The sequence below is a fragment of the Mus musculus genome, chromosome 4 (genome assembly GCF_000001635.26).
Source record: "Mus musculus strain C57BL/6J chromosome 4, GRCm38.p6 C57BL/6J".
Taxonomy (NCBI): Eukaryota; Metazoa; Chordata; class Mammalia; order Rodentia; family Muridae; genus Mus; species Mus musculus.
The window spans coordinates 93825771-93852621 of record NC_000070.6 but is presented as its reverse complement, the minus strand read 5'-3'; the positions used below and the strand labels follow the sequence as shown (position 1 = coordinate 93852621).

The window sequence follows — 26851 nt, the reverse complement described above, 5'->3', positions numbered from 1 at the left end:
TTAGAAGGAGCAATTTGCAAATTCATCTGGAATAACAAAAAACCTAGGATAGCAAAAACTCTTCTCAAGGATAAAAGAACTTCTGGTGGAATCACCATGCCTGACCTAAAGCTTTACTACAGAGCAATTGTGATAAAAACTGCATGGTACTGGTATAGACACAGACAAGTAGACCAATGGAATAGAATTGAAGACCCAGAAATGAACCCACACACCTATGGTCACTTGATCTTTGACAAGGGAGCTAAAACCATCCAGTGGAAGAAAGACAGCATTTTCAACAATTGGTGCTGGCACAACTGGTTGTTATCGTGTAGAAGAATGCGAATCGATCCATACTTATCTCCTTGTACTAAGGTCAAATCTAAGTGGATCAAGGAACTTCACATAAAACCAGAGACACTGAAACTTATAGAGGAGAAAGTGGGGAAAAGCCTTGAAGATATGGGCACAGGGGAAAAATTCCTGAACAGAACAGCAATAGCTTGTGCTGTAAGATCGAGAATTGACAAATGGGACCTAATGAAACTCCAAAGTTTCTGCAAGGCAAAAGACACAGTCAATAAGACAAAAAGACCACCAACAGATTGGGAAAGGATCTTTACCTATCCTAAATCAGATAGGGGACTAATATCCAACATATATAAAGAACTCAAGAAGGTGGACTTCAGAAAATCAAATAACCCCATTAAAAAATGGGGCTCAGAACTGAACAAAGAATTCTCACCTGAGGAATACCGAATGGCAGAGAAGCACCTGAAAAAATGTTCAACATCCTTAATCATCAGGGAAATGCAAATCAAAACAACCCTGAGATTCCACCTCACACCAGTCAGAATGTCTAAGATCAAAAATTCAGGTGACAGCAGAAGCTGGCGTGGATGTGGAGAAAGAGGAACACTCCTCCATTGTTGGTGGGATTGCAGGCTTGTACAACTACTCTGGAAATCAGTCTGGCGGTTCCTCAGAAAATTGGACATAGTACTACCGGAGGATCCAGCAATACCTCTCCTGGGCATATATCCAGAAGATGCCCCAACTGGTAAGAAGGACACATGCTCCACTATGTTCATAGCAGCCTTATTTATAATAGCCAGAAGCTGGAAAGAACCCAGATGCCACTCCACAGAGGAATGGATACAGAAAATGTGGTACATCTACACAATGGAGTACTACTCAGCTATAAAAAAGAATAAATTTATGAAATTCCTAGGCAAATGGATGGACCTGGAGGGCATCATCCTGAGTGAGGTAACACATTCGCAAAGGAACTCACACAATATGTACTCACTGATAAGTGGATATTAGCCCCAATCCTAGGATACCCAAGATATAAGATACAATTTGCTAAACACATGAAACTCAAGAATAATGAAGACTGAAGTGTGGACACTATGCCCCTCCTTAGAATTGGGAACAAAACACCCATGGAAGGAGTTACAAAGACAAAGTTTGGAGCTGAGATGAAAGGATGGACCATGTAGAGACTGCCATATCCAGGGATCCACCCCATAATCAGCATCCAAACGCTGACACCATTGCATATACTAGCAAGATTTTATGGAAAGGACCCAGATGTAGCTGTCTCTTGTGAGACTATGCCGGGGCCTAGCAAACACAGAATTGGATGCTCACAGTCAGCTAATGGATGGATCACAGGGCTCCCAATGGAGGAACTAGAGAAAGTACCAAAGGAGCTAAAGGGAACTGCAACCCTATAGGTAGAACAACATTATGAACTAACCAGTACCCCGGAGCTCTTGACTCTAGCTGCATATGTATCAAAAGATGGCCTAGTTGGCCATCACTGGAAAGAGAGGCCCATTGGACACGCAAACTTTATATGCCCCAGTACAGGGGAACGCCAGGGCCAAAAAGGGGGAGTGGGTGGGTAGGGGAGTGGGGGTGGGTGGGTATGGGGGACTTTTGGTATAGCATTGGAAATGTAAATGAGCTAAATATCTAATAAAAAATGGAAAAAAAATAAAAGTTGTATTGTGGGATAATTCCACTCTTTGGTGTCAGGATACCAACAGTCCAGTTCAATAGCAACCACCAAACATGAATCAGTAGATGAAGCATGATCCAACAGAAATAGCAAGGCTCTGCTAAACTGGCATGAGTTAGTGAAAGCAGCCTGAATCAGCCTGAATACAACAAGTTCTTCAGTATGTTTCTTTCTTTGAAGTGAAGACTAACAAAGACCAGTGAAGACCCCTTTTGTGCTAATCTTCATTTATTTAAGTGGTATGATATAGTTTTTGTGTCATTATTTTAATTCTATTTTTTTTCTTGTGACATAGTCTGGGAAGTTTAGCTAGTACCTGTCTACCCACTAGAGAGCTCCATAGATAGTTACTGAATGCTTAAACAAATGGATGAATGACAACATCTGAGAGGTCAGAACATTAAGTTTTTTATGTGAGACTGGTCAGAATGCTTTTACCCTCAGTCATTTAATCGTAGGGTGTTCAAGATGACAATTGATTTAGCCAACTTCAAAACATAGCCACCAGCTGATTCAGGACAAACACAAAGTTTGAACAGTAAGTAATTGCTTACAGAAGTCTGAGTTTAGACAGTATTTGTCATTACAGGTATAGACTAGCATATGCTGGCAGTGTCCCTCATGCTGTACAAGAATGAAATTCTAGAAAACAAGTGTCACAAATAGAAAATAACAGCTACTTAAGTGACTGTACATTTATTTAAATAAAATTTTCCAGTGAGTGGAGAGAAAATAATTTTCAAAAAAAAGCCCTTTTAATTCAATGACCAGAAAACATAATATACTGGCTTCTACAATTTTAATACGATCCCTGATTAATCATTTATAATGAGCAAAGTAAATATTATTTTTCTCTGAATGGATTATATAAAAAACTTGCACTGAGAATGATAATTTCTTTGGTATAGCTTTTGTGTTTAATCCTCTCAACTCTCAAGTTCTGAGGAAAGTGGCTGCTAACTGTGTCTAATAAGAAATGAAGAAGCTTTTTACATTTCTCTTTTTATTTTAGAATTGAATAAGAGCTTTTATTGGGGCTAAATTGGGTTATCTGAAGAGGGTATTCCAAATAGTTCTTATGAAGTATTTTCTGTAGTCTGTACTCATTTCAGCTGAAGTTTTCTTTTCTTTTTTTTTTTTTTGTTAACTATTTTCTCTTACAAAGCGGTGGCCAATTACTCTTGTGGGACATGAGGACCTTCACAGGACATGGTAAACACTAGATAAGGTAAGTCTCCCTAGTAAAGTTCCTTTCTTCCTCATTATGCTTCTTCTTTTATCTTAAGAGTCAATGTGTACGCAGAACAACATCCCTTGGCCATATGCTTTCTAGTATAATTAATTCTGTTGCTGTAGTTAAAATGTAGCAGAACTTCGAGAGCAATATGAAGAACAACCTTAAGGAAGCTGTCAATAACTGAGGTAGGGAAGGAGTTACATGGGAACCAGTTTAGTAAGAGAAACCATTTGGACCCTGAAAAGGAACCAAGGGTAAAAGAGAAAAAAAAATAAACAAAACAAAAGTAAAAAACCAAAAACAAAAGAAAAAGAAGAGAACAGATGTTTCAATTGAATCTAGGGAATGAAAGAACCTAGAATAAAGCCAAGACATGGATTCTGTGCAAGCAGACAGCAGGAACTTGGTGTAAAGACTAATCCTCTTGGGAAGAGCACTGGTGATACTGGAAAGTGATTTTTGTATGCCATCTAAAGTGTCACTCTATGTGCTTGAAGGTTTAAATACTTGAAATATTGTTATACCGCAGCAATTTGCTCATATATTAGAGGCTGGGATTTTTGGTACCTTCGATTACCTGGGAAAAATTTACACAAATGATTAATATATATATATATATATATATATATATGAAAGCACAGAACCAGATGTGCTTTCAAGGTGTGACTAGAGCATCATAAGTGGTCATCACCAGGTTCTGTGGCAGGACATGTACACTGAAGGTGTTCATAACCCCCAGGGTGTCCTGGGGACTAAACAGAACAATAGATTAAAAGGCTGGCTAGTTAGTACCAGGTACATAGAAAGGATTCAGGCAGCATGGTGGTCAATAGTGATTGCTCTGATCAATCCTATAGAGAATACTGAAGAGCTCTAGGTGTCTCATACCTGGAGCATATGGGAAAAGAGCTGTTTGTCACTGCCAAAAGAAACAAGTATTCACTGATGTCTCTGACATGCTGCTTAGAATTTTAATCCTCTAATACGTCTGTCAGTTAGATATGACTGGAACTGTCCAGCATAAATGTAGATAGATCACACTCATGAAATTGAGAGAATTTCATCAACTTACCCATGATCTTTTCTGGTAAATTTCCAGTTGAACTCTAATTTTAGGCCAAGTCTACTTCTAAGTGCTTTTTGTTACATTATGGTTCCATCTCCATGAGTCAGTGACAAATTCATTCCAAAGGTCATTTGGCAATACATTTTTTTTTTTTTTTTGCTACACCAGATAAAGGAAATTACCATTCATCCACAAATTAATAGCTTGAAATACCTGTATAGACTTCCTTGGAATTATGGAAAGTTTACATCAAGAATAGCTTGGTAATGGCCTCTGGGTTTACACAAAAACATTATTTTCAAATGCGTGTAGTTGATATAGGGATGCTTTTGAACATATCAAAAATTGTTTCTCATTTTCTTTTTTTCCAGCTTACTTTTATTTTTTATTGAATATTTTCCTTTTTTACATTTCAAATAGTTTCACCTTTCCAGCCCCCCCCCAAAGCTCCCATCCTATCCCACCTCCCCATGCTTCTATGAGGGTATTCCCCACCCACACACCCACTCCTACCTCCCTGCCCTGCATTCCCCTACACTGGGCCATTGAGCCTTCACAGGATCAAGGGCCACTACTCCCATTGATGCCTGACAAGGTCATCCTCTACTACATATGCAGTTGGAGCCCTGGGTTTATCCATTTATACTTCTTGGTTGAGGGTTTAGTCCTTGGGAGCTCTGGGGGTACTGGTTGGTTCATATCGTTGTTCCTTCTATGGGGCTGCAAGCACCTTCAGCTTCTTTCGTCATTTCTAGAACTCCTCCATTGGGGATCCTTTGCTCAGTCCAATGGTTGGCTGTGAACATTTGCTGCTGTATTTGTAAGGCTCCGGCAGAGCCTCTCAGGAGACAGCTATATCAGGCTCCTGTCAGCAAGCACTTCTTGCATCCACAATAGTGTCTGGATTTGGTAACTGCATATGGGATGGATCTCCAGGTAGGGCAGTCTCTGGATGGCCTTTCCTTCAGTCTCTGATCTACCCTTTGTCTCCGTATTTGCTCCTGTGAGTATTTTGTTTCTCCTCCTAAAAAGGACCGAAGTATCCACACTTGGGTCTTCCTTCTTCTTGAGCTTCATGTGGTCTGTGAATTGTATCTTGGTTATTTAGATCTTTTGGGCTAATATCCATTTATCAGTGAGTGTATACCATGTGTGTTCTTTTGTGATTAGGTTGCCTCACTCAGGATGATAATTTCTAGTTCCATCCATTTGCCTAAGAATTTCATGAATTCGTTGTTTTTAGTAGCTGAGTACTCCATTATGTAAATGTAGCACTTTCTTTTAATCCATTCTTCTGTTGAAGGACATCTGGGTTCTTTCCAGCTTCTTGCTATTATAAATAAGGCTGCTATGAACATAGTGGAGCACGTGTCCTTGTTATATGTTGGAGCATCTTCTAAGTATACTCCCAGGAGTGGTAGAGCTGAGTCCTCAGGTAATACTATGTCCAATTTTCGAACGAACTGCCAGATTGATTTCCAGCGTGGTTGTACCAGGTTGCAATCCCAGGAAGAGTGGAGGAGTATTGTTCTTTCTCCACAACCTTGTCAGCATTTTCTGTCACCTGAGGTTTTGGGGTTTTGTTTTGTTTTGTTTTATTTTGTTTTGTTTTGTTTTTTCTTTTTTTCTTTTTTTTTCTTTTCGGTTTTTTAAGACAGGGTTTTTCTGTGTAGCCCTGGCTGTCCTGAAACTCACTCTGTATACCTGGCTGGCCTCGAACTCAGAAATCTGCCTGCCTCTGCCTCCCAAGCACTGGGATTAAAGATGTGTACCATGTGCCACCATGCTTGGCACTGTCATCTGAGTTTTTGATCCTTGTCATTCTGACTGGTGTGAGGTGGAATCTCAGGGTTGCTTGTAACTTTTGCTTTTTCTGAAAAAAAAAAAAAGTTAATTTTCTTCTAATATGTTTCATTTATTTTGGGAAAAATAAAGGCAGAAATATTTATAACAGCAGATTTTTTTTTCTACAAGGCACTTTTCTATTGAGATTCCCTATTTGGTTTATCTCTAGCTAGCTCCTCCATCTCTGAGTGTGGTAACTAGAGCCTCACCACATTTTCCAAACTTCACCACTTCACCATAGAGCTTTATCTAAGCTCTGTGCTGTTTAGGATTTACTTTAAAGCTGTAGTTTGAGGAATTACTGGATCTTAAAGCGAGATTTATTCTATGCAAAGTACAAAAACTCAGGTAATCTTCTTTGTTCAAATATAGGGAGCTGGCTAATTGCAAGACGGAATCAACTATGCTGTATCGTACACGCACTTTAGAGACAGTCTTTATAAAATGTAAGATAATATGAAAAGAAAGAAGTCCTGGGCTAGTTTTCCAGATATGTGCAGATTTCAGAAGCTAAATGCTCAGAATCCCCATGAAACGTTCTGCTTAACACTGACACGGTTGATTATTGCTGCTCTATTTCTGCTCCTTTGTGCAAGAGCGAGCTAAGGATTCAACAGTTCTGGGTGAGCAAAGCATTCTCAAATAGCAGTGTCCACGGGGGTTATGGTTTAGGCAAGCTTTCTAGTTTGGTCTTTGAACCTCATTCATGGGTTAGCAAGGCACCTCTAACTCCATCAGAATCAAGTCAAATGTTTATGAAAATCTGAGTGCACAAATCAGGTTGTGTTTTCCTTTAGTGACTTTGAAGTAAGTCAGGAGTTTTAGACCCTTATACATGTTTTAGAAGTACCAACTGCTTACAGATTACAGAGGAGGAAATGCAGAGCAAGGAGAGAATTCTTAGCTGGCAACTCAGTATGAAGTTTGTGACTGAGGAGAAGTCACTTTACTTCCTAGCTCTCTTCAATTAAAAACACAACCTGGGGAAAGACTCTTGGACTGAAAAAGAAAAAAAAAAAAGAATAACAAACCCTTTATATATATATATATATATATATATATATATATATATATATATATATATATGTATATATATGCATATATATACACACATGTACATGTGTGTGTGTCTGTATATATACACACACACACATATATATATATATATATATATATATATATATACATATATGTATACACACACACACACACACATATATTTTTTCATGAAGCAGAGCAGATCATGGGTTCTGTGTTCAAGTGAGGATTATCCTGTGCTGTTTAGCTGTAGGTGTAGAATCACATATAGTCTCTTTTCTAGGTGATGGGCTAATGAATAATAGTAATCTGACAGCTTTAAATCTTTGAACCTAGGTTATTGCTGCTTTTCTCCTCCTCTTCCTACTCCTCCTCCTCCTTCTAAGTCTGTCTTTATTAAACTCATTCTTTTTCTAATCATTTAGAGTTCCCTGAGTGAGTGACTGAATAAAATAAACCAATTGACTGGCTACTACTGTAAGTAATGAAAGGATCCATTTTTCCTGGGAGAAATGGAGAAGCAATGGAGAAACTGTGATGCCATTCTTCCTGTAGCAACAAATGAGCTAAGAAGGAATGTTGTCTGCTTGCTATGTTGTTTTTCACACCTCTTCCATTTGACTTATCTACTATATTGTGACACTTCCAGCATCAAAATATAGTGCTCAACAAAAGTAACTAATCCAGCATGGGAATGGCATTAGGGCAGACCACAGACCAATGGAGTCAAACTGAAGGTCTGGAAATTACATACCAAGCTATACCCACTCAATTCTGAATGAAACTGTAAAAACAAACAAACAAAAACATGTTGGTAAAGCCATATATTTATTTGGAAGTTTTTCTTTGGAAACTGAATTAAATATGTAGAGCACTAAAACTACGTACCTATCTCATACTCTGTATAAATATCCCAGATGGGCTAACCCTAACCCTAACCCTAACCCTAACCCCTAACCCTAACCCTAACCCTAACCCTAACCCTAACCCCTAACCCTAACCCTAACCCTAACCCTAACCCTGATTTTAGAGTGTAACACCTATAAAAGATACTAGAGGAATATGGACGGAAAAAACTTGAAGTTCTAAGCACAGCCAATGGTTTTTTTTTTTTTTTTTTTTTTTTTTTTACTTTACCAAACTGATTTATTTTATTTTATTTTTTTCCATTTTTTATTAGGTATTTAGCTCATTTACATTTCCAATGCTATACCAAAAGTCCCCCATACCCACCCACCCCCACTCCCCTACCCACCCACTCTCCCTTTTTGGCCCTGGCATTCCCCTGTACTGGGGCATATAAAGTTTGCGTGTCCAATGGGCCTCTCTTTCCAGTGATGGCCGACTAGGCCATCTTTTGATACATATGAAGCTAGAGTCAAGAGCTCCGGGGTACTGGTTAGTTCATAATGTTGTTCCACCTATAGGGTTGCAGATCCCTTTAGCTCCTTGGGTACTTTCTCTAGCTCCTCCATTGGGAGCCCTGTGATCAATCCATTAGCTGACTGTGAGCATCCACTTCTGTGTTTACAGCCAATGGTTTTATGAATAGGACTTTCTTCAATTTAGAAAATAACAGAAAGAATTTGCAAACATTATTACATGACATTAAGAAGCTCCTTCACAGAAAAAGAAATGAGCAATATGATAAAAATAAACATTGCTGAACAGAGAGACTCTTTAGTGATATTTATCCAATATGGAATTAATAGCCAGAATAAATAAAGAACTAAAATATTAAACTCCAAAAGAGCAAATGATGCCATCAGTCACAAGGCAAATGAACTCAACAGGCACGAGTTGTCCAAAGAATTACAAATGGCCAGGAAATACATGAAGAAACTTTTAATGTCTTTATCAATCATGGAAAGAAATTCAAATCAAAGCTACTCTGAGCTTCTATTCTAGACAGATATCTACCATTAATATAAAAGATATGGCATATCTTTGTCAAACTACAAAGGAGAATAAAACTTTATAAACCAGTAATGGATTTTCATGATGGAAATGAGTTTTTGCCCTATGGAAATCAGAGTAGGAGTTCTTCAAAAACTTAGATATAGAACTTTGATATCATCAAGCCACACCACCTTTGGGTTATACTAAACAGCATAGACTTATTGTAGCATAACCTACATACTCACATTTATCAGCTTTTCATTCACAAGAGCCAAGTTATTGAATAATTCTAGATACCTATTAACAAATCAGCAGATACAGAAAACATGGCACACGTAGACAGAGGAGTTTTGTCCATTCACAACTCTGGAGAATGGATAGAACTGGGAAAAAGAGAGAATAACTGGGATAATAAAACTTAATAAAAGCCAATAAATATGAACAAATAAATTATCTGCACTTATAAAAATGTAACAGCAAACTTATTTTGTGAAATTACTATTTTATATATAGATATAGATATAGATATAGATATAGATATAGATATAGATATAGATATAGATACAGATATAGATACAGATATAGATATAGATATAGATTAAATTACAAAAGGAAATTAGTTTAATTTCTTTGATTTCAACATTTTTTCCACACTTGTTCTCTCAGGAAACAGAGTGATGGTATTTTTGTGATACCATGAGTTACAAATCCTAGAACTGCATGGTGAAAAGCATGCAGATACTAGAAGAAATTATGTATTTCCCATGAAGAGCTAATATTTCAAAAATGTGAAATTCTATCATTTGAGATGTTTTCTTAATTCTATATGTTACCCTGACTGTACTGAGATTTGAGAAAGATTCTGTTCATTGAAAACAGACTGAAGGAATATATCCAATGAGTGTTGACATCCTTGGAATTCCTACAGGGGTTTTTTCTTTTTTTCTAATTTTCCTGTAAGATTTTTAAATCTATTTTTATTCTGTATTCGTGCATATATGTGTCATAAAAATACATGTGGAGATCAGAGGACAACTTTAAGAAGTCTGTGTACTTCTACCATTGCAGTTCTGAGGATTGAAGACAGGTCATCAAGCTTGGTTACACACACCTTAAATACAAAGCCATCTTGCCAATCAAGAAATATTATAGAATAGCATCACCTGAATAATAAGTCTCTTCTCACTGCCAAAGAGAACTATTCTCTTTTACCCACATTAAACTCAGAATCAGACTCAACCTAATAATTATGTAACATCAAGTAGACTACTTCTTCATAGTTATTACTTTAATTCTACCTTACTTTATTTCTCTGATTCTGAAGTTTTTTTTTTTTTTATAGGTTGTCAACTATATCACAAATGAGTTACTTGAAATATCTGTAGGATGTAGAGACTTAACTGTACAGGAATTCCCATTCGGGCAATTGTATCACTATCATTTAGTAGTCCAACACGTTAGTCTTGAGTGTTCTACTCTGAGGAAATTGTTTCTATTAGAAGAAAATTTCATGAGGTTATTTGAGAGGTAAAGTTGAAGCTAGAAAATCAATGTTTAATGCAAGGTCACCCCTGAAAATTTCCCAAAAAGAGTTTATTAGAAACAAATAATAACTGGTGTCAGTAAATATAACACAGTTGAATTTTCACACAGAATTATATGCATACCTATTAATTTGTATAAATATAATGTTAAATTGATTTGTGTTGGTAATCCTTTTATGATTGGATGAGAATCTTTAATATTTGAACAATACTCTATATGTAAAGAATTTAGGCATTAAGGAGAAGGGTTACACCTCTATCTTATTTTCATGTTGGAACATGAAAATTCACTGTTAAAACTAGACTTCTATTTTTCTTTTATTCTTTATTCAGGTTGTTTATTACTTTGTAATAAAGGTTTCAGCAACCAACTTAAGTTTAATGGTTGGGAAAATTAGAATTTAACCCTTCAACCCTGTCCCCATCCAGCTTCTCCTAACCCTTGCTATGTACCCCTTACAAATTTTCTCTCCTCTCTCTCTGACTCTGTCTCTGTCTGGCCCCCTTCTCCTTCTCTGTCTCATACCCTACTGAGTTCAGTTAGCATTGTCCACTGTACATATGTACATAAGTGTATGGCCATCTATGGGAGTGTGGGCAACCTGTGTGAAGCTACATGCCTGAAAAAAATGGTCTCTTCATCTCCTGGAAGCCTTGAATGGCTCAGGAATTTTTCTTTTTCTTTTAACAAAATTGATAATTAAGACTAAATATCAAAACACCAAGACAGATTTCTTATATCTGAGTTGTTCAGATCATAGAAGAGTCTTTTTATTATTTTATTTTATTTGCTATGTTTTCTCCACTGACTGGAAGGCTGGAAATTTGGAATCATGATTTCTGGAGATTCATGCTGAGGATTCTAGCAAAAAAATCTTTGTTTCTTCCAGAGATAACTGCTGGCAAACGTTGGCATTTCTTGGCTTGAAATTGAACTGCACTTCTCCACCAACACACACACACACACACACACACACACACACAATCTTCACAGTCCTGCATTCCCTCTGTGATTTTTGTGTTTCTGAATCTCTCTCTCCATGAAAAGGTATCAGTCATTGAATTAAAGGTCTTTTCTGTTGTTTAGCAATTTCCTTTGAATTGAAATGTTCCCTCCAGGAGGGAAGAGAAGGCACCTGAGACTCAGGAAGTAAACAAAAGGCCATGTGTGGGAAAGTGTAAACCTGGAAGATTCTGGAAGATTCTCTAAAGCTTTGTAGAGGGAAGAAATAACTGGGGTAGGAGGCTTTGACCAGCAAAATAACTGAGAAGAGAGTGCCAGGTTGTTGAAGTGCCTGCCAGCTGTACAGAGAGCTCCAGGGTTCCATTTTTTTGTGAATTGTCCTCTAAGCGGGAGTGGGCTTTCTGTGTTGCAAGTGCTTTTTTGATTCATTCCTTCTCCTGTAAATTACCCATCCCCCATACTGCTGTTGGTTAACCCAATGTGAACTCACTGGCTCACTGAGCTGGACCTTTACGATTGCTATCATTCCTATCATTTCTTTGGTCTGTCATGTGTTCTCTTTCTGAGATGAATAGACATGTGTGTACTGTATCTCCTCAGAAAAAGTCTATTATATGCTTTCTAATCCATAATAACTTCACCTTCATTTGATGAGTCTAAAATATTTTCTCTTCCAAGTGTAACATTCACAGGTATTAGAGGTGAGGAATACAAAATGACGTAGGAGGTACACAATTCCATCCATAACACCAAACACTGCCAAACACGTAGGCTGAAGGTGTGAAGCATTTTAAGGATTTGTTGCTGTCTTGAACCTGTCAAACCCTCTTTCCTTTTCCATTCCCCTTCCTTTAATTTCATTGCCTTTCTTTTCTTCTGAGTCATGATTTAATTTTCAATGCATTTATTACACAACTCCACTCTCTTACTGCTACATAATAACACTTAAAGGTTATTTTTTTGTTTTAAAGTGACTTTTATTAGTTTTAACATTTTAAGAATAATTTCAATGAGTTTTATAAAATTTTATAAATTTTGATCAGGCTTTTTCTGACAGTTTGTGGGGTTTATTTCTATGTGTGTGATATATGTATTTTTATGTATGTATATGTATGTAGAAGAGATAATAAAGGAGAAAGGAAAAGAGGTATTAAAGTAAACAGATCACAGGTGAGATAGCTGCTTCCATTGAACCCTATGATTGATAAAATATCTTCTCATCAAATAAACATTTATCTGCTGCTTCTCAGGATGTTCGAGGAATCAAACAGAAATTAAATAGTTTTGAGACCTATTGGTAACAAGAACATGGGACAGATTTGCAAAGCAGGAGAACATGTCTGCTTCAACAGAAAGATCACCAGGGAGGAACACAATGCTGAATCTATGCCTTGTAATACCTAGAACTCTGTTATCTAAGATTCAATTTTTGTACTTGGCTGTCTTATTAGGATGATATTTTTAAATAGAAGACTCGAAGGCATGCAAACATGAACATTTTGAATAAAATGTCTTTTTTGTATGATGTTACCTGTTTCCTTTTATCAGTTTAACTGTATGCATCCTATACGATTTTTTAGTACATTTCTATTTCTGAGTAAAATGCCCATCTTGGTCCTATCTACAGGACTCTTGTAGATAATCTTTGTTGTCTACTGCCTTGAGTTTTTTTTTTTTTTTTTTTTTTGATGATGATGATGTAAATTAAGTGAGAAAGAGTATCAAGGTATATTCTTGCTTGTCCATGGACTGCCTACTTTGCTTGGCTTTCTTTTATGATGTAAATTAAGTAAAAAAGCTCTGTGTCTTTTCTGGGTAAAACATATTCAGGAAGCATCTTATTATCACTCTGCCAGGGAAATGAGCATGTCCCCAGCAGGTCCTCCTCCTTGTCTGCATCCTGGAGTAATAGAGCAGAGTCCATGCCACTTCACAATGACAATACAACAGAAGTCAGTGTCTTAAGCTACTGAAAATTTCATAGCCTTTGAGCCTTTAGAATAACTCAAAAGATTTCAGGAAAATAATGTCTGTGCCTTTTTTTTTTTTAAAGGAGCAACGTCTTCAGTCTCCTGGAGTCATGGGATAGTTCCATGGATACATAGAACTTAGTGTTGCATTCAGATGAGTCTTTGAGTGAGGTACCACTCAACTGAATGATTAAATTATTAGATCTGCAGCTGATTTCATTTCTGCTTCTCTCTGTATTACATCAGGCAAATATCCAACCTCCTCAAGGTTGTGCCATCTAATCTAGAAAATAGAGACAGTAATACTTGCTTCCTATGATCATTAAGGGAATTCAGTGAACAAAGCAGTAATTATTGATGGGGACACTTTTGCCATTTGGGTACATGTGACAATGTCAAGCAACTCCTGATCTATGTTATTGACAGGGAGCAGTGACTGGAATGTGGATGCTGTGATACTCAAAAACTGGCAACAGTTCATAGGACAGCCCTCACAGCAATACGAATCCTCCAGGATAACACAAAGTCTTTGCAAATTTCTTGTCAAATAGTAAAAGTAACAAAAAGGGTTGCCACATATGGTAAGAGGAAGTAGGATTCAATAGCAGTCTGAAAGCATCCTTGCAATTATTCTGTATGAAATTCAACTCTGTAAGTTTATTATAAACATTTGTATCTGAAAGTAAATATATAACTATAAAATATTGTTCTTTGAGATTATTTCACAATGGTAGTCTATAACCCCCATACCCTCTGTGGTTATCTCAGTAATAAAATAAAAGAGGCTTGGAATGTGCTGAGGTTTCATAAGAATTTTTATGACATGCCTCAAGTAATTATTGTCACCATATAATTTACACAGGGTTTATAAAATCGTATGAATTTAAAATGTTATATAAATACATAATGTATAAAGTAATCTTCTTGAATAATAAATGTATTTACCCAAAGTGTATGTGAACACCTTCTAAGAAGCTGGTCCAATTATCCAGGTAAATACTCGTGTCCACGGCCACGTTTCTTTTGTTGTTTTGTGTCATAGGAACAAAACTAGAAATATTATCTTATGATGAAGGTGGAAAAGGACATCACCTAAAGCCTGCCCAAATCTGTAAAGTGCTACTGTACCAACATCTCTCTTTGTCAGTATTCAAGGGCTCTCTTCATCAATGCACTCTTTCTACAAAGAGGCTTTACTTAGTATAAAATGAAGGCTACAAAGTCACTTTTAGGGAACCTATAGCTAAGTTTCTCTGATTCTCAGCAGTTTAAGAAACAGATTAATTAGTGTTTTGTGAATTCATATAGAACACATACATTTTATGGAAGTACCATCCTTGGGCATGAATATGTTAAGGTTCTGAGTTACTGATTCAATTAGATGTCAATATGGTATTGCTTTTATATTCTTAGTTTCTAATTAAAAATCAGGCACCAAAGATTAAAAATCTACAGTAAACTAATTCTGGATATTTTAAATAGCCAATAATTACAGTAAAGGTGATAATAGTGCATTGTAGTAACATGGAAAATCCTATATTATGTGTGTTTTTTCTCAGTTGATCATAACAGTCACCCTGCATTGGAGACATTATTATCTAATTAAAAAAACTTTATTGGATATTTTATTTATTTATATTTTAAATGTTATCCCCTTTCCTGGTTTCCCCTCCAGAAAACCCTATCTCTTCTATCCTCCCCCTGCTTCTATGATGGTGCTCACCCACCCACCCACTTCTGCCTCCCAACCCTACATTCCCCTACACTGGTGCATTGGGCCTTCTCACGACCAAGATCCTCTCCCCATATTGGTGTCCCACAAGGCCATCCTCTGCTACATATGTGGCTGGAGCCATAGGTCCCTCCATGTGTACTCTTTGATTGGTGGTTTAGTTACTGGGAGCTCTGAGGAGTTTGGTTGGTTGATATTTTTGTTCTTCCTATGGGTTGCAAACCCCTTCAGCTCCTTCAGTCCTTTCTTTACCAAGATGAATTCTCAATTCTGAACATCTATGCTCCAAAGGAAAGGGCACCCACACTTATAAAAGAAACATTACTAAAGCTAAAAGCACACATTGTACCTCACACAATAACAGTGGGGGACTTCAACACCCCACTCTCATCAATGAACAGTGGAAACAGAAACTAAACAGAAACACAGTGAAACTAACAGAAGTTATGAACCAAATCGATTTAACAGATATTTATAGTACATTTCATCCTAAAGCAAAAGAATATACTTTCTTCTCAGCACCACGTGGTACCTTCTCCAAAAATGACCATATAATCAGTCATGAAACAGGCCTCAACAAATACCAGAAGATTGAAATAATGCCATGCACCCTATCAGATCACCAAGACTAACTAACGTTGGTCTTCAATAACAACAAAAACAACAAGAAAGCCCATATATACATGGAAGCTGAACAGTTCTCTATTACCTATTTTTTTAATCTTTTTCCCCACATATTTTATTAGATATTTTCTTCATTTACATTTCAAATGCTATCCTAAAAGTCCCCTATACCCCCTCCCCGCCCTGCTCCCCTACCCACTCACACCTACTTCTTAGCCCTGGCGTTCCCCTGTACTGGGGCATATAAAGTTTGCTAGACCAAGGGGCCTCTCTTCCCAATGATGGCCGACTAGGCCATCTTCTGCTACATATGCAGCTAGAGACACAAGCTCTGGGGGTACTGATTAGTTCATAGTGTTGTTCCATATATGTGGGTAAACTAAGACTTAGTAAGCATTAAAGGTCAGAGTCTATTACTCTCATGAAGGTTGTTAACAGAAAAAACACCCTCATAATCTTCAAGTCTATGGCCATCTAAAGTTCAAAAACTGACACCTTTCACTGAAGTGGTACCAACATGACCTTTAGAAAGTAAAGGGTATTTATTTGTCTTTTCTAGCTGCTAGATATACTTTCACTAGGATATTGGGATGCTTTCTGTTCTCAGTGCTGAAGGGGTGGTCTATTTCTTAAGAGTAGCTATCTGGCAGTAAAGAAGAACCTGTTATGGCAGGATGCAAATTAGGAAAGTACTTATTGATGATAGACAAAATGATTAGTGACTTCCTTTTGTTGGAAGCAAGCAAAAGAAACTCATTCTTAGTTCTGTCAATATGTTTCAAACTCCATTTAATCATAGGAAGAAACTAAATTCAAGGTCCCAGGTCCTGGGGTCCTAGGGGAACTTGGGACTTCCCAAAAGCTGAACGACTTGTATTATAAGAAAACAGTGTTTTTGTTTTTTGTTTTTGTTTGTTTTTTGTTTTTTCAAGACAGTTGTCTGAGTCCAGACATCCCAGGGAAACGTTGTGCAGGAACAGTTGTCTGAGTTCAGATATCTCAAAGACAACTATCTTGCTGGCAGGATCAAACAAGTCCATGTTCTTAGGTCCGGGAACCTAGTCTTATCCTGCTTGGTGAAAACTCCCTTGCTTAACCCCTTATATGTTGTGGGAAATATTTAAAAAGTCACAACAGCCCACACAACACCCAGCTACTCTCTGCTCTGGCAGTCTCAATCTCACCGCCTCCATGGCTAGCCCCACGTAGTGACCAATCATGGTTCTCTTGCTGCAACTTCTGCTCACATTCCCAGCCATCCACTCCCTGTGGTCACAGGTCCCAAATCCCAGTAACCTGGTAAAATCAAAACTCCAGCAGCTTGCAGTTTATACGTCAGATTTGTATCAGTAAACTCTCACCCCACAAAACGTCTACACAGTTACTCAGAGACCATTGATATTGATATAATTTACCTACCTAGATAAGACAAATTATCCTGTAATTATCCATCCCTTATAAAATATTCATAGCTATCTGTTTCTATTTAAAGCCACGTGGAATCTGGATCATCCTACTCTTCCTCCATATTCCTCCCTTCCTCTCCTGTCCTCCATATTCCTCCCTTCCTCTCCTGTCCTCCATATTCCTCCCTTCCTCTCCTGTCCTCCATATTCCTCCCTTCCTCTCCTGTCCTCCATATTCCTCTCTTCCTCTCCTGTCCTCCATATTCCTCCCTTCCTCTCCTGTCCTCCATCTTCCTCCCTTCCTCTCCTGTCCTCCATCTTCCTCCCTTCGTCTCCTGTCTTCTATATTCCTCCCTTCCTCTCCTGTCCTCCATCTTCCTCCCTTCCTCTCCTGTCCTCTATATTCCTCTCTTCCTCTCCTGTCCTCCATATTCCTCCCTTCCTCTCCTGTCCTCCATATTCCTCTCTTCCTCTCCTGTCCTCCATATTCCTCCCTTCCTCTCCTGTCCTCCATATTCCTCCCTTCCTCTCCTGTCCTCCATATTCCTCTCTTCCTCTCCTGTCCTCCATATTCCTCCCTTCCTCTCCTGTCCTCCATATTCTTCTCTTCCTCTCCTGTCCTCCATATTCCTCCCTTCCTCTCCTGTCCTCCATATTCCTCCCTTCCTCTCCTGTCCTCCATATTCCTCCCTTCCTCTCCTGTCCTCCATATTCCTCCCTTCCTCTCCTGTCCTCCATATTCCTCCCTTCCTCTCCTGTCCTCCATATTCCTCCCTTCCTCTCCTGTCCTCCACATTCCTCTCTTCCTCTCCTGTCCTCCCCCTGTCTCTGTCTCTGAAACTTTTAGCTCCACCTCCCTTTTCCTTGTCCAATCACAGGCTTCTTGTATTAATATTTAAATTGATTAGACAGAGAAGATTCTGCCATACTTATATCAAAATATGATCAGACAATGCTATAACCTTCAATGATACCCCTCACTTTATGGCATCCTTTAAATATGCTGTGCAATTTCTCTTCAAGGTCACAGTTCATCTCCTGAGTCTGTTCCATGGCCCTGATCGATCTGTAGCAGCTGAATTCCAATACATTTTTGTCATCTTCATTGACCTGGTGCTTGAGTTATATTGGATTTGTGTTGGGTTTAAGCAGACCTCACAACAATTTACATCTAATACATAAAGCCCGTGTAAGTTTTAGTAATTCAGGTGGAGTCAGGGAAGTTTATGGTCACTAATCATCCTCTCGTATCTTTGGAAATTATCATGTTGAGTCTTAGACTAGTGATTCTCAACCTTCTGAGTGTTGCGATTCTTTAAAACATTCCTCATGTTGTGATGACCACCAGCCAACAATTAGTTTTGTTGCTAGTTCATCTCTGTAATTTTGCTACTGTTATGCATCACAATGTAAATATCTGTTTGTTTGTTTGTTTGTTTGTTTCTGATGTTTGTATCATTTGACTCCCAGGTTGAGATCCACTGGTCTACATGAAAGATGGAACTCCCTTAATGTCTGATACTTATTTAGAGGAGAAAACGTCTATCTCCAAAGCAAATGTGGCCTACAACACTGTCACTTTGGATACATTTCAGGAAAAATTCCTGAAGTGTGAGAATTAATGTTTATTCTTTATTGATCCATGAGTAACACATACCAATAACAACTTGTCTTTTTTAGAAAAATGTATTTTTATCCTTCATAATTAAATATCAAAAATCTCTAAATAAAGTTTTGTGTGGTCCCTAAACTATATCCTAGGATATTACTACTTTTCCTCTATAAATGCCTTACTTTGTGCCACCTTTACATGAATTATGTTACTGACCCATATAACTGCCCTCTGAAGTAAGTACTATTGTTATCTTTGTCTTGGAGATGAGAAGGTAGCTGACATTGAGAGTACTTAGTAACTCTCCCTAGGCCACAGATAAATACTGGTAAACCCAGGATTCAAGTTCAGGCATTATGACTGTAGTATTTATGCTCCTAGCCATTATGTATCACTGTGTTGAGAAAAAAAAGGATTTAGATTCAACCACCACCCATCTCATATCTCAAAGTATTTATAACTTTTGTTAATGAGAAATTTATAACTCAGTTTTTAGTGTAACATTTTAGAATTCACGTCTGAGGAAGACACACACAATTTGAATAAATAGGCAGCTGTACATATGTATCTGCTTAAAGAGGCTGGGTTTGTGAAAGTGGTTGCTACTGAACATGTTGGGATATCTATGATTAGCATTGAATTGTTTGTGCTTTCATTTAAATAAGAAACCCCTTGTGATCTTAATGAGAAATTCCCCAGTTGGTGATATAGCTTGTTGAGTTTTAGGAGGCCAGGCTTTAATGGAGGAAGTATATTACTAAGGGTGGGCTATGGACTTATATAGCCTCACATTACTTCCAGTTTGCTATCTCTGCCTCATGGTTTTGGTTGATAAATAATCCCTCAGTTTCTTGCTCATCCCACCATGCCAGTAGTTTACTACCTATGCTTTGCCAGCATGATAGATTCTCCCTCTAGAATCAAAACAAACTCTCTCTTCTCTAAGTTGCCTTTGGTTATCACAGCAACAGAAAGTAACTAATCCACTCCTCTTATCTGCATCGATATTAGCATTGTTGTGGATCTTAGAGTCAAGTCCTGATCTGTTTCCCATTATTATGAGTTATAGCAGTTCAGATCCCATTTTTCATAGGCTGATCTAGAGCTCAACTTATGCAGAACCAGGAATCCTAGTTGTATATATACCGCTGTTACCCAGTTTTAAAAATTGCTTGAGAAAAGATCAGTTATAATATTTCTTAAAAATAATAAAAATACAGAAGATATAAACCCACACTTTCTGTCCTAAAAACTCACCAGGCAAAATAGAATCTGTTTAGTCTGCAGTAATTTGGCAGCTTAAGTATTGAAATGTGTATCACTTTCTGTTATTGAATTTAGAGCCAAGTTCTTATCTCTCCTTTTGTCTTAAGATATCTGCACAGATTTTGTTGTATAATTAGTACAAAATGTTCTCTTTGGGTTTGTGTTATTTAATTTAAAAGAATCTTGGAGTCCTCAAGTTTTTTCACATTTCAAACGTGAGTACATTTCTGTTGCGTTATTGGTTATTTTTATTACTAACCATTAGAAGACTACTAAATAGCAGATAGTATCTAAGCTTGAAAAACATCTCTCTTTGTCATGTTTCTTTCTTCTTAACACTTTACTTATTCCTACATTTCTTTTTTTTTTTTCTAGACATTCCTGAAGGTCAGAAGTTACTGGGATATTCATAGAGTGAAAGAAGAGAAAAGAAAATACCTGGAGGAAGGTTTCTTTCTGGAACTCCCCCTCCCTCCTAAAATCTGAAAGCAGGATGGAATACAATAAAATATAGAGTATCCTGTTTGCAAAGACTCTGCTTATAATCTAAAACCAAATTAACCATTTAAGAAGTGAAACCTTTGAGATTCCAGTATCTTCCATCAGTGTTCTGTATCTCCTCTATCATTCTTCTGTCATTCAGATTCCCACATCTATGAACTGGTTCTTATGGTCCACCCAAAGTCTCTTGTTTTTCCTCAATAGAATATTCTTTTCTAGAAATTGTGTTCCTCTATATATGCTTTAAATAATGAGTGAAAGATTAGATTCTGGATCCAAGTATTGATATTTGAATTTCACAACAGACTGGGTTAGCTAATGGCAGAAGGCAAGAAATGTATTTCTTTAATTGTGCAAGGCTTATTCTGCCATATGCTTATAGTAAGAGGTGTGTGTGTGTGTGTGTGTGTGTGTGTAGATTCAAAATACATTTCTTAAAGTTGAAAATAAATAGCCTTTGACTATTTGATCAACCCCTCACAATTTTATAAAACTCTTCTGTGGCTAACCACAGTAAACAGAACCCCTCACCACTTTTGTAAGTTTTATGGTATAAATCCCAATAGTTAGACAGCTTTAGAAAGAAATAAAAAGAGAGAATTAGTTAAATAGTGGATTGATCAAGTTCACAAACAGATTCTTGCAGGAACTGTGGATGTACAGGGTGGGTTATCTTCCCCTTAAGGTATTGACGAATGCAAATCACTCAAATTCCTTGCCTCTGATTCCCCATTCACCTAGCATTTCTAAAATTATCTTTTATCATCTAATGTGTGTTCATAAGATTCAGAATACTCTCATCATGTGATCCTGGGTTATTACAGTTTCTACTGTTGATTAATTAATTGATAACTTTGCATGTTACCTTCTAGAAGCCTCATTGATATAGACTATCTATTTATTTCCAGAACTGATATATTAGTTTTCTGAGTCTATATAACTAAAGGGCCAACCTTGAACTGGGGTGAATTCAATAAAGGGAATGTCCTTCTAGTCTCTTGGAAGCCTGCCTGACTGTTTCTCTGGGGACAGTGTCACAACTCTGTGTTATTTTCAAATTCCACAGTTGCAATTAGAAGAGAACTCAAAACATAAAAATGTGGGGTTTTTTTTTTTGTTGTTGTTTGTTTGTTTTGTTTGTTTGTTTTGTAGAGCATTTGTTTCCTTCCTGATCAATGTGCAGAATATGTTTTTTAAACCAATCTTTATTTTTTCCTTATGTTTTTCTTCTAAATTTTAATGAACACAACCTGTAAAGTTAATCAAGGTTAATTTATTTATTTCTACCAAATGTGCTAGAAATTGGGAGAGGAATCAGCAAGGTTCAGTTAATATTGGCAAGAACGAGAGGAGAAGGACATCATCACATTTAATCACATTTCATCATCACATTTAATATTTTACAGGCTTCTTACCATCTTCATTAAACATGTTTGATGCTGTTTATGCTGATGCCAAAGGAGGTTAAACACAACTTAAGTATGTTGTTAATTTGTAAGAATGTTTAATACAAAAACAAATAAACATAACCTCATGAATATGTAGTGCTGCTGATGGCAGCTAAAATGAATTCTGGTCATCATTAAAGCTTTCCTGTAAGGTCAAAGTTGCCTGTTTATTGCTTAAACTGCTGGGGTGTTCTTTGACACTGTTGGGATTGTATAAGAGTAGCCATTTGGTTTCTGAATTGTATTCTGAATTCTGTCTCTTCTTTCACTGCATGTCTTGCCATGTCTAAGAATTCTAAGACTTTGAAGGACTGGTTGGCTCTCAGGTCCTTCTGTCTTAGAATGGAGATTTCTGCCACAGATTATTCAACCTGCTGTGTATTTATTTAATTGTTCTATACTAGGAAGATTTCTTACAATACTAGTCTTGCGTTGCATGCACACACACACATACACACACACACAGACACACACACACACTCACACACACACACACACACACACACACACAAAGGGGCCTGGGATAGCTCATAGAACCAACAGCACAGTATTACAAGCTAATAGAACAGGTGTGGTAAGAGAAATAACATGCCTTCTCTTTTTCTTTTTTCTTTTAAGACATCAATTTCCCATGCTATAAATACAAACCTACTTTTTACCCTATAGAAAACAGAAATATTTTTATCCAGTATCTTTTCAGACAATATTGACTTTTTTTTCCTTGGGCTGGGGAGATAATTCAGTGTACTTTCTCTGAAAATATGACATGAATTCAGATCCATAACATTCATGTAACCTAATGACATGGCTGTATGAGCCTGTAACCACACCATTAAATAATAGAGACACAGGCCAGGGAGCCTAGATGAACGAGCAGGCTTGCATTTAGTGATGGACCCTTTCCTTAGGTGCTAAAACAAAGGCGATAGAGGATATCCTATGGTCTTCTTTGGCTCCATATGTACATACAGAGGTGTAGACATCCACACTCAAGTACATGTACAACATACCGATAGAGACGGAGAGAGACAGAGACAGACAGAGTTTTTTAAAAAATATTTCTCTAGTGTATGTACATATACTTTGATTCGGCACTTAAAGGATATATGTACTGAAAGAGAACAAAGCATATTTATAAGGTAAATATTCACAATTTTAAATGATAAAGTTTATTACCATTAACAACTTTCTGACTTTCTGCAACATTTTATGATTTATCAAACATTTTCACACATTGCTAGGAGAAAACATTATTTATTTGAGATTTGAATAAAAAAAACTCTAAAGTGGCTAGTGGATAACACCATTTGTGAATACAGGTATACAGGTCTTTGGGTGTATATACAAAAAAGTAGAATGCAGGTCAAAAATCATCACATTTGGATTTTAGTAGCCTCATAATAATGAACTACATTATATTAATTTGAGAATACTAAATATGTTCGTGAAGTGAGGAAATAATGAAGTTATTATACTCAGCTGAAATATTAAAATGAATTAGGTCATTGCAGTAACTAGGAAGACATGATGCTGGAAAAATAAAAATAAAATTGACTAGCCCAAATCCACATTGCATTCATTCACTCAATAATTCAATTCCTCAATAAATAATTTATCTTGATATGGCAATTTGATACTATCTCTTAAGTTATTGTCATAGACATCCTAGGGTGATCCAAGCCTTCACTAAGATTTTAGTCTGGTGGGGAGATAGATAGACATTACCCCATGTAAGTTTGTAGTTATATGCTGCCCTATGAGACAGGAAAGTAAATCACTAGGGACTGGGGGGGGTACTCTATGGTAGAAGCTAGAAGCCTCAAACTTAGTCAGGATTCTGTATGTGGCTTCTCAAAGTTCTCTGATGAGAGACAGCATTTAATACGTGAAGCATGAATTAAAGTTTTCAAGGTGAGGGGAGTTAGGAGTGGTCCATGTACTCCTGAAAGTGGGAAGGGCCAATAAATATACACTGAGTTAGTAATTGAAAGAAAAAGCATGCATGAAGTATAGATTAACAAAATTTGTTGGGGGTGGGAGTCATTAGCCAAGTGAGGAAAAAAGGAGGCCCATAGAGGATCTTGTTTCTTTTGAACTTCAGCCTACCAATAGTTGAAACTACAGTGTGAATTCTATTAGAGGCATATGTTGATAAAGAATGAGCTATTCAAAGGATGACTCTGAATGTCTAGTTATGGTTAGACACATGAATTTATACCACACAACTCCCACGCATAGATCAATAACAAGCAAGAAGAGTCTTTAGATCTCTTACAGAAGTTGAAGCAGTAAGTATTCTCCCAAGACAGCATTCAGGTCTGCATGGCTTCACTGATGAACTTCATAAAAAGAACAGGGAAGAAAATTTAGTAAATTCGAAAAAGAGATCTACCTAAGAAGGGGAAAAACATTTCATGACATTTTAAGAAGTCTACCTAGTCCCACAGTTTCACTACAAGAAAAGCATAGACTAATATATCTTAGAATATATTGAAAATTGTTCAGAATCAACAAAGTATAAGTGAATTGACTACATCAGCATATAAACGTTGAATGATTCTAAATGAAGACTGTTTGCTCCTTTGTGGCTCTTTTTTTAACCCTTCTCTATGCTTTCTACCTTCTCAGCCCCCTAACACTAGATAACAGAGAAAAGAGTGTGAGCATGCATTTTACTTCCTGGAGCATTGCACAGGAAAAGACGAAGCTGTTCTGGGGGTGGGTGGATCAGCAGGGTATCAGTATGATCTGAACTCTGGTGGGGCTTGAGGAGGAAGCTTTTTCTGAGGATTTCAGTGTTACACCTCTTTAAGGCAGTATTCAATGAAACATCTCGTGTGTCTTTTATTCTGGGTGAACAAAGGCTATATAAACTTTGGAAGAGTGGGAAAATATTTTCAGGTGAATGTACATTGGCTAGAGCTTAAGGCACTGGGAATGCCTCATTTACATGGAGAGGGATTCTAGGTGCTGGGTGGCCAGGTTCTTACTGGAATAAAGAGAGTTGAATCTGTAATTTTTCTCCATTTCATTCCTGGGATAGAGGATGTGGGGAATTAGGCTCCCCAGAGAAGAAGGAGCTCTTCTGGGAAAGGAAATCTTCCATTTTGCACTCAGCTCATGGGCCTGTTCCATCATGGTAGTCAGAAACCTTAAAAGTATGGTTTTCCAACAAAAAATGGATAGAGTGGAAAAGGGATGATGTTATCATTAGACTACTCCCTGCTGATTAGGGGCATCGAGTTTCTTAGGGGCAAGTTTGATCTTTGTTATCGGGATATCTAATGTCTTGTTGTTTTTCTTCTTTACACATGACTACTTAGCAAACCCCAACTAACTAACCAAAAACTCAGCACCTCTCAGGGTCTAAGCATTTATATACACTCATGAAATCCCTAGAATTCCAAATGTCTCACAACTGCAGAAATTATCTGCAGCTGATAGGAAAGTGGCAAATCACACACCTGGGATTAAACACACACACACACAGACACACACACACACACACACACACACACACACACACACACACACACACATTCTGTTAATATTTCTGTGTTTTTCTGGAAACCAAAATTCTCACTCTAGAAGACTGTTTCAGGAAGTCAAAGTTGTTCTAATATTTTAAATGTGATTAAACTAAACAGGCACATTAAAGGAGAAAAATTCCACATGACTTTCTCAGTGCAGAAAAACAAAACAAAACAAAACAAAACAAACAAACAAACAAAAACCACAAAACACTAGACAAAATTTTTACAGCCAATCATATCAAAAGCTAACAAAATCTGGGGAAAAAGGTGGATTTCCTCAGTCTGACAGAGATCTCCAATTAATTCTATCATTACAACTAAGAGCCAAAGAGTCTGATGCTTTCCTGGGGCCGTCTGCCTAGTAGTGTAGCACTTTAAGCCTCCTGGAAGTTCCTCTGTGCATGTATAAATCAGGGATGATAATTCTTACCAAGCAGTGTATGCTTGTGAATGTGTTAGCACAGTAAAAAAGAGTTTGGGTAGACATGAGGGCCATAATGCCTAACAGAGAATTACAATTCTTTTAGGTTTTCTTATGAGTGTCCTGAAAATCCTACAATACATCTTCCCCTCAAGTGTTTATTTCCTCCAATTTACTTTTATTATTTGGGGTCTTGAAAGAGATTTAAATTCTTTGATTATCTAGTCATCTTTTGACCTTTATTACTTCATTCATATTAGCTTTCCCCTCTGGGTTGGGCCGACAGCACATAAAGTTAATAAGATTTACAGCTAGCTCTTTAAGTCCTTCACTGAGGATCTTGAAAGGACGGAAAAGGACAATTGATTAAGTCATTATTTCTTAACTTATTGGTAGGTTTTAGGTGTTAGGTTGTGGATACTTTATTCTTTTCTCTTTTTTTAAACCCTCATCAAAAAAGGCATATTATCCCACATTCAATATTTACACTCAAGCACTTCTCTCTGTATATTAAGCAATAACAGTGTCAGGGTTTGATGCCTGCCCATGGGATGGATTCCAAGCTGGGCCAGTCACTGGATGGCCTTTCCTTCGTCTCTGCACCATTTTTGTTCCTGCATTTCCTTTTGAAAGGACCAACTCTGGGTCAAAAATTTTTAAGATGTGTGAATGGCCCCATGCCTTGACTAGGGGCCCTGTCTATCTATTGGAGGTTATCTCTTCAGGTTTCATCTCCC

At 37.3% G+C, this 26851-nt stretch overlaps 1 long non-coding RNA gene across 2 annotated transcripts in view; it reads left to right on the top strand.

Moving 5' to 3' along the window:
• Gm32035 overlaps positions 1-22205 on the top strand; it is a 33819-nt gene extending 11614 nt beyond the window's left edge. The window contains exons 2-5 of one of the 2 annotated variants that reach the window (XR_867909.1): positions 3174-3236; positions 18357-18522; positions 18804-18944; positions 20587-22205. This is a non-coding gene — a long non-coding RNA (predicted gene, 32035). The remainder of the gene's footprint in view (positions 1-3173; positions 3237-18356; positions 18523-18803; positions 18945-20586) is intronic. The other variant, XR_376397.2, reaches the window with a different exon arrangement.
• The last annotated feature ends 4646 nt before the right edge of the window (positions 22206-26851 follow it).